The sequence below is a fragment of the Ambystoma mexicanum genome, chromosome 6p, assembly GCF_040938575.1.
Source record: "Ambystoma mexicanum isolate Mex_15411 chromosome 6p, UKY_AmexF1_1, whole genome shotgun sequence".
Lineage (NCBI taxonomy): Eukaryota > Metazoa > Chordata > Amphibia > Caudata > Ambystomatidae > Ambystoma > Ambystoma mexicanum.
The window spans coordinates 1,121,552,572-1,121,565,471 of record NC_090935.1 but is presented as its reverse complement, the minus strand read 5'-3'; the positions used below and the strand labels follow the sequence as shown (position 1 = coordinate 1,121,565,471).

Sequence of the window (12,900 nt, the reverse complement as noted above, 5' to 3'; positions counted from 1 at the left end):
TTACAAAAATACTTTCAATGGGACTTTCCCATGTTAAAACATTTATGTAAATCAGGCTCCAACACTCAGTTGGCAAACACGAGATGAGGGGTTGGAAAAGGGTTTAGAGGAGGGGTCTATAGTATAGTATAAGGACGAGAGCAAAGCGACCTGATAAAAACAAGGGGTGTTGTTTTAACCTTGTGGGTGGGGTTCAGCAAACCTGCCTACGGACCCCCCCCTTTGGAGCCCACTTAGAACTGACAGCAGCAGGTCCGTGCGCTCCGCTTGCTACATGCTTTTCCACGGAATGCCCCTTGCTCTCGCCTCTCTCTCGCTCGCTTTCTCTCTAAGGTGGCTTTTTGGATCGGCCCAATCTGCCGTTGCGCTCTCACTCCTTCTCGCTCCCCCCAATGACCCATCTTGCTTGGTTCCCATACCTCGCTCTCACCCCCAGACACGGGAGAAGGGGAGATGGTGACACATCGTCTGACACTTTACAGCTGAGTGTTCGCTTTCATGATTCACTTGTTTAATCGTATTCACGAAATGTTACACGAACGTCCAGTATTGCTGAAATCTGGGCTCCGGTGCCAGCCACTGTCAATGGCTGAAAAAGACTTGGACTGACTAACTCCAGAGCGTGGGCAGCCTGCGTCCAGTCCTCTAATTGCTCGCGCTGCACATCGTGCTTAAAAATGAGCACGTCTTACATGTGTCAGGTTAGGGTCCCGTCAGTCTGAAGCGTCCTTTCCATTCTTGTTAATGCAAAAGTCCCCGTAAATAAACGAGGACAGACCTTTATAAATCGCACGGAACAACCTGAAATAAGGACACGTGTCACCCCTAAAAATAAGAGTCCAGTTACCAGATCCCCTTCATTGTTGCTGACATCTTCTACCTTGAAAGAGTGAGTGGGTGCCCCGTCGTGCGGGAATCACCCTGAATTACAAAGATTTGCACTGGGGCAAAGGGAATGTTGTTCCGAGCATTTCTGACTCGCACCTGCTCTCTGACAGCCCTGGAGAAGACCCGCAGAGGCCTGGAACATGTCCCAGGGAGATACGGGGCACCCCAGGGATGCTCTAGATTCAGGTATGGGGGATAAACTGCACATTTTGGATGCCTTTGCCATCTCATTTGCTAATTTTTTTGGGAATCGGGCCCAATGCTTCTGCAGTACGCGTACGCGTCCAACCCACTGAGCTGGCTTTCCATAACAGATTAAAAGGAATTTGAAACCAGCAGAGTTATTCTCATAACTGAATCTGAAATATTAATGGGCATTATTTTTTGTAATGGTGACAGGTTGAGATAAGGGGGCAAGCGATAGGTGAGCGATACGAATATTTACGGACGGAAATCACGTTTTGTACTTCTTGTTTTTAAATTGAATCTTTGTATATTTGTATTTCAATTCCTCCAGTACATAAACGCCCATCCGTTTGTTTGCCAATGTAAATGAGGTGGGTTGGGAGTGTTGGGATTAAGGTGTGGGGAGGTGAGGCGGCGGGTGGGGGTTTGCGGGGCATGGTCTGTGATACACAACGCGTCAAAACACCATAACCAATGAGTGCGATAGAATCATCGCAGAGCTTGGTACCTCCCCACAGAGAAGGGGGCCCGGCAGACATGTTTGCATCTCTCTAACCAGAAGGAGTATAATATGGGCTGGTAGTGTTGTCCAACAAGTGACTGTTTTGTCGGCCCGGTTAAAATCTGACTTCGTCGTCATAGCGTTGTAAGAGTTTCCAGTTTAATGATCTACAAGGGCAGGAATGCGAGACTGCCGCAGAGGGCGAGGACTGCATGCCCCACTCACGGCATTTTAAACACATCAATGTGGAGACATCGGGCATACCTGGTGTGCAGCGACAGGCTGGGGAAAGTGTGGGCCTAGTATCTTGAAAAAAGGGAAATTAATGAATGGTATCGATTATAGGTGGTCTGAAATGTAAGTGAGTTGGGCCCCGCATATTGCAGTGGGCCGAGGGCTGAAATTGGCGAAATAGAAAATATATGTGTTTCCACTGGCCGGGCGGATGGGGCTTCAGGGTCTTGTGTGGTGTGCACTGAAGCGAGGCGGGGTCAAAACGCGAAAACCGTGTGGGGAAAGGTCAGAAATTAGGACTAGAATGGAGAGAGGGGCATAGACAATGTCACGGTGTGCACTGATGGAGGAGAGAATGGGAAATTAAGAGATAATTTAGAAAGCCCTCCTGAAGGCGGAGTGGTGCAGAAATTAGAAAGAAGTATGGGAGTGGAGAGAGGAACGGATCTTAATTATGGGATATGATGGCAAGGGTGCACGATGGGAAGGGAGAAAGAGGAAAGGGAGAACAGGCGGGCGAAGTAGCAAATGGACGGAAATAATGGACATTGACCGGGAGAAGCGCGTAAATAATAGTACGGGCCGCTGGACGATCACGACGCAGGGTGGCAGTAAACTAGAGGCAGCAATCTCCAGAGGCTCTGCTGTGGTGTTTTCGTATATGGTACCAAAAGGTGCAGTGTAAGTCTTTGTAGGCCTGATTCACAATCATTTTTACTGGAGAACATCAGATGTCCACGAGCATCTCAGATTTGCAACTGCTGCCTTATTCCTGGTTCCCCAAAGCCCAAAACTGGCGATCCTTTAGATGCGCTTGAACCGATCTTTATGAACATGTTTGCAGATGAATAACTCAAAGATGCTCCTGAAATCTCCAGACATGCTCCAGTGTTAGGCTTCATACATCTTTACTTTACTTTAATGATTTGTATAGCGCTGCCACTGACCCGGAGGCTTCAGGGCGCTAACGGACAAGACAAACACGACACACACATAGTTAAAAGGCAGAGGGGAAGGTCCCAATTAGTTACGGTGGTTCGGGGAGGAAGGGTCAGATTAGTTAAACAAAAAGGTCTTCAATCTTTTCCTAAAGATCGTGATTGAGGTCTCCTCTCTCAGACACAGAGGCAAACAATTCCATACCGCTGTAGCTGCTGTGTAAAATGCTCCTTTCTTGACCTGAGCCAATCGACAGGCAGGATTTTTATGTTGAGAGGAGTTGTTGGATCTCAGATTATGTGTACTGGCTTTTAAAACGAATTCATCTTTAAGACAGGCTGGCACTGTGCTTCTCAAGCATTTGTAAGTAATCAGCATGAGATGAAAACAAATTCTATCTTTAATCAGAAGCCAATGTAGGCCTCTTGTCGCATCAGATATGTGGTCCCTTCTACTATGGTCCACAATAACTCTGACGCGTTATTTTGCACCACTTGCTATTAACCTCTGTTATTGGTAGACCAATGAGGAGACTGCTACAGTAGTCAATTCTTGATCCCATCAGTGTTCTTGCTAGTGTTTCCCAACTTTCTTTTGAGAGGAAGGGGCGCGCATGGGTCAGTAGCTTGATATAGTACGAGGCTGACGCGACCAGGCTGCTAACCTGGGCATTTATATTCAAATTGCAATCGAGATAAACCCTGAGGGTTTTAACCTTATTTTTGTCTGAATTATACATCCATCGATCTGGAGCTGGGCATACTCCACCTCCATCTTGCAAGTTTTGGCTTCTGTCCCCACTAACATCAGCTCTGTTTTGCCAGTGTTGAGTGAGAGGCAATTGATGCACATCCAATTTTGTATTAGGCCATATATCCTATTGATGTTACGCTTGTCTGCTCCAAAGGTACCTGTCAGGGGGATGACACCTTGAGTGTCGTCAGCGTAGCTGGTAAACTCTCTGTTATTGTCTTCCAGGAAATCGAGGAATGACACTGTAAATATGCTATAAACATTGGGGATAAGGCAAGCCCCCTGTGGCACTCCTTGGGCTAGCACTTTGGGACTGTAATCTGCAAGGGCACTACTCACCCTACACTGGCGTTCACAGAGAAAAGATTTAGCCCATTGCGCTGCAGAGGTTGCAAAGCCTACCTCCTCCAACCTGGTGATCAGGGATGCATGGCCCACAAGGTCAAAGGCGGTAGAAAGATCAAGAGGCATAAGCATGCTTGTTTCTCCCAGATCTTATTTCGAAGAAGCTTGGACGTAAGGTCCAAACAATGCCTTCTCCGTTCCATGGCTCTCTCTGAATCCGGATTGCCACCAGTTCAGGATGTTATATGATCTGAAATGTGTGAGAACTTGCAAATGCGCCACTCTGTCTAGTATTTTAAGAAGAAAAGGGGAATTTGAGATGGGCAATAGTGCAGAGGATCTCCCCGCGAAAGACCAGATTTTTTCAACAAGGGTGTTATCCAGGATTTTCTAATGCTTCCTGGAACATAGCTGTCTCTAAATGAGGCATTCACAAACCTGCATAATGTAGAAATCAATGCGGAGGAGCAAGCCTTAATGGCCAAGGCCGGACAAATATCCCCTTTGAAATTCAAGGGTTTAAGTTTTTCAATAATCAAGGCCAGCTCAGGTTCACCTATGGGTTTAAAGGTGAATTGCTCTTCCGGTTTGCATTTCCTATAATTATTGTTAGTAGAAGTGTCGAGGTCTTTCCAGGTACTTGCTTTTTTAGATAGTACAATCCCATCCTTAATTTTCTTAAGTTTGGAGTCCATGGCATCTTTGTATTTGTATTTGTTTATTATTTATATCGCGCGCCGAACCCTGAGGTAACTGGGCACTGGAAAAACTTTAGGAGATACATACATGGAGAAAAATATGAAACAATGGTAGTAAGGGTGACCAATGGTTACAGGTAAGTCAGGCCCAAGAAAAAGGATTTACAACAAAGCATAAACACAAGTGCAGTCAGACAATCAAAGAGAGGAAATTTGGGGCGGAGGTCAGCAACAGTTGAGGGGTGCCTCATTGGAGAGGCTTGTTGTACAACCCGTTTTTTGATTCCCAATTTAAACGACAGGAGGGAGGGTTCTAGTCTGTAGGTAATGGGTATGGAATTCCAACGTTTGGCTGCCTGGACTGGGAAGCTGGCTCCTCCCGCAGTTTTTAGGTTGAACCTAGGTACTGCCAGGCAATGGGATAGGGCAGATCTGGTGGTGCGAGAAGATTGGTGCTTACAGATTTTATCGGACAAGTATTTGGGAGCTGTGTTCGCGAGGCACTTGTGCGTGATTACCAGGGTGCGGAGCGTGATTCTGTCACGGATTGGCAGCCAATTGGCATTTTGTCTGAGAAAAGAGATATGCCTGGATCTTGGTAGGTTAAGTGCTGCTCTCAAGGAGTTATTTTGAAGGACCTGAAGCCTGTTTGAATTGAATTGAATTGAATTGTGCTCAGAGGAGACTAGAAAGAGTGTGTTACAATAGTCAATTTTTGACAATGCTAAGGCTCTGGCTAGCGTTAGGCAGCTACTGGTAGATAAGTAAGGTTTGCAGCTATAGATTAATTTATTAGTGTAGGCTGTGGAGGCCGCTATAGAGCTGACTTGTCTCTTGAGGGACAGTGTTGAGTCGAGATAGACCCCCAGTGTTTTTATTTCCTTGGAGACCTTGATCATGTTACTGTCAATATTGAAAGATGTGTATCTGTGGTCAAGTTTGTTCAGGCGAACTTTGGTGCCAACAATCAGCAGCTCGGTCTTATCGTTGTTAAGGCATAAGCTGTTTGTGGCCATCCAGGTCTGGATTTCTAGGTATATAACATTCAGTAGTTTAGAGTCTTGATCACAGCAACCTGTAAGGGGGATGAGGACTTGTGTGTCATCTGCAAAGTTGGTGTAGATGACACCCAAGTTGTCCAGCCAATCGAATAGGAGCTTTGTAAATATGTTATAAAGCATGGGTGAAATGCATGAACCTTGAGGGACTCCACAGAGTGTGGGGCTCGGGTCTGCAGAGGCTGAAGGAGAGAAGACTCTAGTGGTTCGGTTGGAGAGAAAGGAGTTGACCCAATCAGATGCATTGGAAGAGAAGGCTGCTGCTGTGGTGAGATGTCTGGTTAGAATTTGGTGGTCGACAAGGTCGAAGGCCGCCGACAAGTCTAGTAGTATGTGGATCGCTAGCTTGCCTTTGTCCTTCGCCTCGTCCATTTGGATCTTCAAATCTATGAGAGCTGTCTCCGTCCCATGCCTCGGCCTGAAGCCAGATTGCCTGAGCCTAATAGATTGTTTTCCTCTGAGTGCTTCTGAATTTGCAGATATGCAACTCGGTCCAGGATTTTTAAGAGGAAGGGGACGGTAGCAATGGGCCTATATTTTGTTGGAATGTTTGGGTCTAGGTTGGGTTTCTTTAGGAGTGGCATATCCCAAGCTTCCTTGAGATTGTTAGGGACTTGATTGGAATTAAAAGAAGAATTTATCAAAGTGGTGATGAAAGGGGCTAACTCTTTAGTGCCTTCCTTAATAATAGAAGCTGGACATATGTCACCTTGACAATGAGAAGGTTTCAGACTTTTATGATGTCTTCCACTTGCTTCGGTGTTACTTGGGAGAACTCAAAAGGTGTGCATTGTGGCTGACATTTCTCTAGGGCGATGGCAGCTTGAGAGGCTAGTCTTTTTAGATTCAATCTTGCTTTGAAGCAAGGTGATTTTGTCTGCTAGCACTTGCCAGATTTTTGTGCACCAGATCGCATCCTTAGTGCAGTCCTGAGAAGGAGGTGCTTGTGGATTTAAGCTCCTTTAGGATACTAAAGAGCTCTTTAGAGCTTGATTTGGCATTGTGGATTCTGGTATTGTAGGCTTCTTTTTTGGTAGATAAGATAGCTGCTTTATAGGTTGCCGCTGCTGAGGTGAACAGGATTTTGTTATGGCTGGTGGGTGATCTTGTACCCGTTTGCACCATTCAGCATCTCTGATGATCATGTCAGTATTATCTTGTTTGGGGGTTTCAGGCTCTTTTAATACCTTAAAGAGTTCCCTTGGTTGGGACTGTGATTTAGCTATGCGGTCATCTGTGTAACATTTCTTAGCTGTAATGACCGCCGCCTTAAACCTTTTTACAGTTAATTTGTACGTTTTTTTATCTAGTTCTGTCAACGATCTCTTCCAGTTATAGAGTGCTTTGATTTTTTTACTTTTATGTTTTTGTAGGTCAGGAGAGAACCAAGGGTTAGTCTCTCTTTGAAAGACTTATTATGCCAAAGAGCTAACGCATTCACTGCTTTCTGAAGAGTGTGTTGGTATACCTTGGTGATTTCATCTACTGAGGAGTCGTCATTCATGTTCTGTCGCATTGTGACAAGCCATGGATCCAATGCTTCTGGTGTAAGGTTTTTTAAGTTTCTACACTGTATTGTAGTAGTGATCACTTTCTTTATTGCCATCTTTTTTTTTTAATTAATAGTTGTTTTAGTTGATTAACAACTTTACAACATATAAAAACAAAAATTGTCATTACAAGAATTGATAAGTTGATATAAAGAAGAGAAGGCTGTGTCTTTGCAAACAGAAAACAGAAGTTACACCATTCTCATAGATTTAACAAGTACAATTAAAATCATCAGTGATTAATGTATAAGTATATTAGAATGCAATACTTAAGAAAAAGACAATAGACTTCCCCACGTCCTTTCTATACCATGAACAGGACTTCTAAAAATCTTTTTATAGCTATATACACAGAAGTTCGATTTGTTGAAAAAAATATATTACATTTCTCTTCTTGCGCAATGGTTTCATACTGTTGATAATATTTATGCAGAAATAGTTCTCTCTCTCTCATGACTCCTGGAGAATGCCTAAACACGTGTCATAGGGTTTCTTCCACCTTAGTGTTTGGACAAAATCTACAAAAGTTTACAGATTTAGGAATTTGCTTTCGTTTAGCCATTAACGATCGAGTCGGCCATAGATTTAGTCTAAATCGTAGGATGGCTGAGCGAAGGAATACAGAAGGTGAACAAACTAAATAAGATTCACAGGTACCAAACTTCTTACTGGGAAATGGGTTGTCTCTGAAGTCTCTATATGTACTACACAGTTCTCTGGTTCGAATCCAGTCATGGATGTACAACTTTTTTTTGGCTCTGTCCGGATTTTCTAATAGTGTCTCTAATGACACATCTGCAGCAGCCATTGCGTCAATACACATTTTTTCGCCACTTGACCGGAAAACTGTGAGCAGATTTCAGAATATATATTGCTGAAGATGCGAGCAAGGTGTTAGGGTTGTCAGCAAGAACACATTTCCTTAGCAAAGCACACTGCCGCCACAAGAGTCTGACATGTAAGGACAGCAGCCCAATTTCATGTTGTATAATTACAACAAGTGTACATTGAGGCAAATTAAGAATTTCCCTTCAGTATTTTCCCTCCCATTTTTGGAGGTAGATTTGGTTCACGTTACACCATGTCTCTCGACCATATAAGAGTATTGGCACAGTCTTTTGATTATAAGTGATAACCGTTTTTATGGAGAATTTGCCATATGTACGTAATATTAGTTCGGATTGCGAAATTGCTGTCATTAGTCTCTGTTCCATTGTTTCTGAGTGAGCTTTATTGGTTTGACGATCATCAATTCTCATTCCCAGGTATGTGTATCTGGTCACTACCTCTATTTCAGCACCCTGTAAGACCCATTTGTATTTATTGGAAGTCTTCTCACGAGTATTGCAGATCATGATTTTTGTTTTAGCAACATTCACTGTGAGTTGATTGATGTTGATATACGTGGTGACCGCATGTAATAGATTTTGTAAACCAGAGTGCGTTTTTGACAGAAGAATAAGATCATCAGCATACAATAATGTAGGAAGTTTTTTCAGGCCCAAACTCGGTGCATCTGTTATTAGATCTTCAAAAACATCAGGCAAGTCGTGGATAAAAAAGTTGAACAGGGCCGAGGCCAGGATACATCCTTGCCTCAACCCTCTTTTGGTCCACAAAGGAGTTGACAGGAGACCTTCCAGGTTCAATCTCATTTGCAATGAAGTATTCGTGTGCAGCTCCTGTATGATGTCCACAATGGTGTTTGGGCATTGCGCTCTCTATAGTTTGCAGATCAGCAGCTCTCGTGATACAGAGTCAAATGCTGCATGAAAGTCTATGTATGCAAGATACAGTGGTTGATTCGAGGTGCAGGCTTGCTGTTTGATGCTGTATAAGGACATCAGATTAACGCTGAAGCCAGTTTGGTGGGGATCTCGTTTGTGATATTGTATTGCCCATCGGTTGAGGTCTCGTAGTACAAATCATGCAAAAACTTTCACAGTAACATCGAGCAATGAGATAGGGCTGTAGTTACGCAGAAGAAGTCTATCACCGCTTTTGTAGATAGGAACTACAACTGCTTTACGCCACGAGTCTGGGATGGTTTTTGTTTTTAGCACTTTGGCAAATATGTTATACAGAATCTTTGCCCAATGTCACGACCCTCAGCCCTGACTCCCACTGGCAAGCCCACAAGCCAGGTGGAATCAGGGCTCGGATCTTTAATAAGGCCAGACTTCCACTTTTCAAGCCCTCTTGGGGCCAGTCCTGGTGCCTGGCTCATCAGTTGGGAGAGGCATCTGCTTAAGGGACTACTTTATTAAGGCTTTCAGCCAACATGGAGGCATCCACATAGCTGGGATCCTAGAACCAAGCTATGCGGTCTAGTGCTTTGGGTGTGGTGGCCTAGGGACTACTTTACCTGGACTACTTTACAGTGGCTATTTAAAACACACCCGAACAAGAACACACGCTTCGCGTTACTTTGCTTCTAGCAACGTGACGCTCACCGTGTCCAGCTTTCTCGCGAACCCGACGAATTCCGGACCTGCAGAAAAAACAAAGAAACATTGTTAGCAGCAGAATCTTACCTGCAATCTTCATCCATCTCTGCTCACAGCTCCTTGGCATCTCTGTTGGAGGAGTTCGCCGCCCGGATCGAGGGACCTGAGAAAAGGAGAAAGACATTATTAACGGAGGTACTAGAGACATTACAACCATAAAAGCGCTTAACCTGGCTGGTTACTTCTCGACCGGCACTGCTCTGGAAACCCCATCTGCGCTGGGTACTCTCCGCGACCTACTAAGAGGGAAAAACACAGGTCAGTGAGGACAGGGCATTGCTGCGCTACCCAAAGCGCCTCCTTACCGCATCATAGCGCTACAGCGCGCCATCATCTCCCGGTGAGACCCAGCACATCCCGTTCTCCGAGTGGACACTCCACGCTCCTAGAGGAGATAAAAAGAGACACTAGAACAGACAAAAGGCATGCAAGAAATACGACACCATTAATTGCAATAAGACCTACCTGAAAGACACTACAAGGGCCGCAGTCAGTGAAGTAACTGGACCGCCAGCGCCCACAAAAGCCAACACGCCCCTGCCCAGAGAGCAGGACGGAGAGCCCACCGATTCCGGCAACCAGGTGAGAAGAGAACCTGGAGGGGCTGGAAATATAAGGAGGTGGGCAATTAAACTGCTTACCTTGGTCGCCCAGTCCTGACATAGGGCCACATCACGAGTTTGGCGGTAACCCTTAAATCCGGCGGTCGCACTATTACCGCCGGATTTAAGGGTCGGCCAAATCAGGGCGTCGGTGGATTTCTCCCCAGCTCTGAGCTGGGGGGAAATCCGCTGAAAATTCGGGCTATTACCGCCAGCGGGAAATCCGCTGGCGGTAAGAGCGTGAAAATTCCCCATTGAGTCCAATGGGGAATGGGGCATTCCCGAATGGGCTCAGTGGGGAATGGGAAATTATATTACCGCCAAACCGGTGATCTGGTGCTAATCGCCAGCGGTAATACCGCCGGCATTACCGCCCAACTCGTGATGAGGCCCATAGTCTTCATTTTCCAGGCAGAATTCCCTTGACAGCGACACCACAAGGGAACCATCAGGAAGGGCATCAGGGACCATCTGGCTGGGTGTCGTCCCCGTGGATACCAGGTGAGCGTAACACCCAATGATCTGGAAATGCTCTAAGCATGGCATTGCTTAGACCACCCGGTGCCCGTGAGCTAGAAGATTTTTTGATGAAGTATACTATGTTTTCCATCTCAATGTCCAACTGCCATATTGTACATGTCGTGATCGGGTTTTGTAGCATGGTCCATTTCTTTGAGCTGTACAGTTCTTGAAAGTGTTGTAACCAACACTCCTCCGTAACGCCGTTAATTTGGACCAATTTCTTCTGCTCTCCAGATTTATTAAGAATTGACCACATAAGGGCTGTGCTTTTCGATGTCCATATTTGTAGCATTAGTACACCATCTCGCTGGTATTTCAAAGTGCTCCTGCTACGTGTCCAATTTCTGTACTGACATTTTATTGAGCGCAAAGTGGAGGTCCTAGCACTTTCTGCTAACAAACTGGCAGCTTTCTTATCTTTTCTCATCTGGGCTTTTTTATTTTTTTGATGGATGTCAAAAGCATGAGCTTTCTGAATTTTGGGTCCATTTTCTGGCCCATTCAGTCTGAATAAGAAAAGTGCTGTGGTGTATGGAGCCTTTTCATCTTTAAGTGAGTTTTGTAATAGTATCTCGTTGAGTTGTTGTAGCTTGTGTTGATTCCAACGAAATCTGATTTTTGCACTGTTTATCACTAGTTCTGGAGTATAATACTTCCTTTGGTCAGACACTGTTTTCAATGTTGTATTCCAGAACAGTGTAAGCATATTATGATCACTGAATGATTGCTCCCTGACTTCGAATATCAGAGTCTGCGAGTAGAGAGCTCTATCCACATAAACAAAATCAATTGTGCTGTTCGATCACCCCCTAGACCACGTGGGTCTCGGTGGTAAATCTCCAGAAAGTGATACATTGATCATAATCAGACCTCGTTCCTCCATTAATGTAGACCACCTGCGAAAGTCTGTTCTTTTTTGAGCCATTTTGTCAAGACATCGCAAGGTTAGATCTCCAACCAGAATTGTACTGATCACTTGTGTATCAAGAGCAATCTCATCTAGCATGTTTGTCAGATCTTGATAGAACTTTGAATCTGATATACCAGCCGGGTTTTTGTAAATATTCAGCAATGCTATTGCTTGTTCATGCTGTAGGATCTTCACCAGTTGGATATAGTTATTAGGTGTTAACCATGGTTGTAAAATGCATCGTGAGCTGATTTTAGTGGCTACCATCAGTCCAGATGTCGGTTGAACTTTGGTGGCAGAAATCGCTGGTAATAACAAGATGTTATGGTTATTCCAGACTGGATCATTTATTAGCCACGTTTCTTGAAATGCGATTATATCGAAACTTTCTAGATTTTTGTCCAAGGATTTAGGGAAATGGGAGTGTCCACGAGTATTCCAGCTGACCAACCTCGTCTGCTTCAATCTAAGATCTTTGTCATGGTTGCTTACTTCATTGGATCCCAGTTATAATCAGTTGCTCCCCACTCCATGTCTGTATGTTATCTCACACTCACATATGTTTCTGTTGGTGTTTTCACCATGTTTGAAGCCTCATAGCCTTGGTTATCTTGCAGGATGGTGAAGCCCAGTTCAAATAGTTCGGGGTTCGCGTTCCAAATTGCCTGGGCCACCGTACCTGATGGAATCCACAACCTAACAGTCTCTGGTTTGTATAAGTTTGGAAATTCCACTTGCGCAATATCAATTGAAGAGATGTTATTCAGTGTAGACGTGTCCTTGAAGATGTTTAAGATGTTAGTACGGCATAACGTAAATTGTCTAGCAGGAGCAGGGCGGCACTTCATGATCAATGTGTGTTCAGCTGGTTTAGTTTTGATGATCATATTGTTGGCACTTTTCTGGTTTGCCATCAGGCCACTAGTGAGTTTTTGTTTATATGAGTCTGTAGATGGTTTCAGCAGTGGGTTTTGCCCTCCTTCATGCTGCAGTTGACCATGTGCTTGACTGTACTGTTTTGCATGTAGGCAGCTGCATTTCGTGGCTTGGTCAAACGTAACACGACCAAGAGTGTTACTTGCAATGCTAACCTGAGTTTCGTTGTTAGGTTTGAGTATCGGTAGTTTGGGCAAGGTGTTATTTTTATCACGTGCTACGCATTGGTTACGCTGTTGCTCTCCTTGCTTTTTGCCATTCACAAGCTAA

The 12,900-nt window shown here is 44.6% G+C and overlaps 1 long non-coding RNA gene across 1 annotated transcript in view; it reads left to right on the top strand.

Moving 5' to 3' along the window:
* Window positions 1-227: 227 nt before the first annotated feature.
* Window positions 228-12,900, top strand: part of LOC138510226 (uncharacterized) — a 107,891-nt gene continuing 95,218 nt past the window's right edge. Inside the window, exon 1 of the long non-coding RNA XR_011280346.1 lies at window positions 228-1,074. This is a non-coding gene — a long non-coding RNA (uncharacterized lncRNA). The remainder of the gene's footprint in view (window positions 1,075-12,900) is intronic.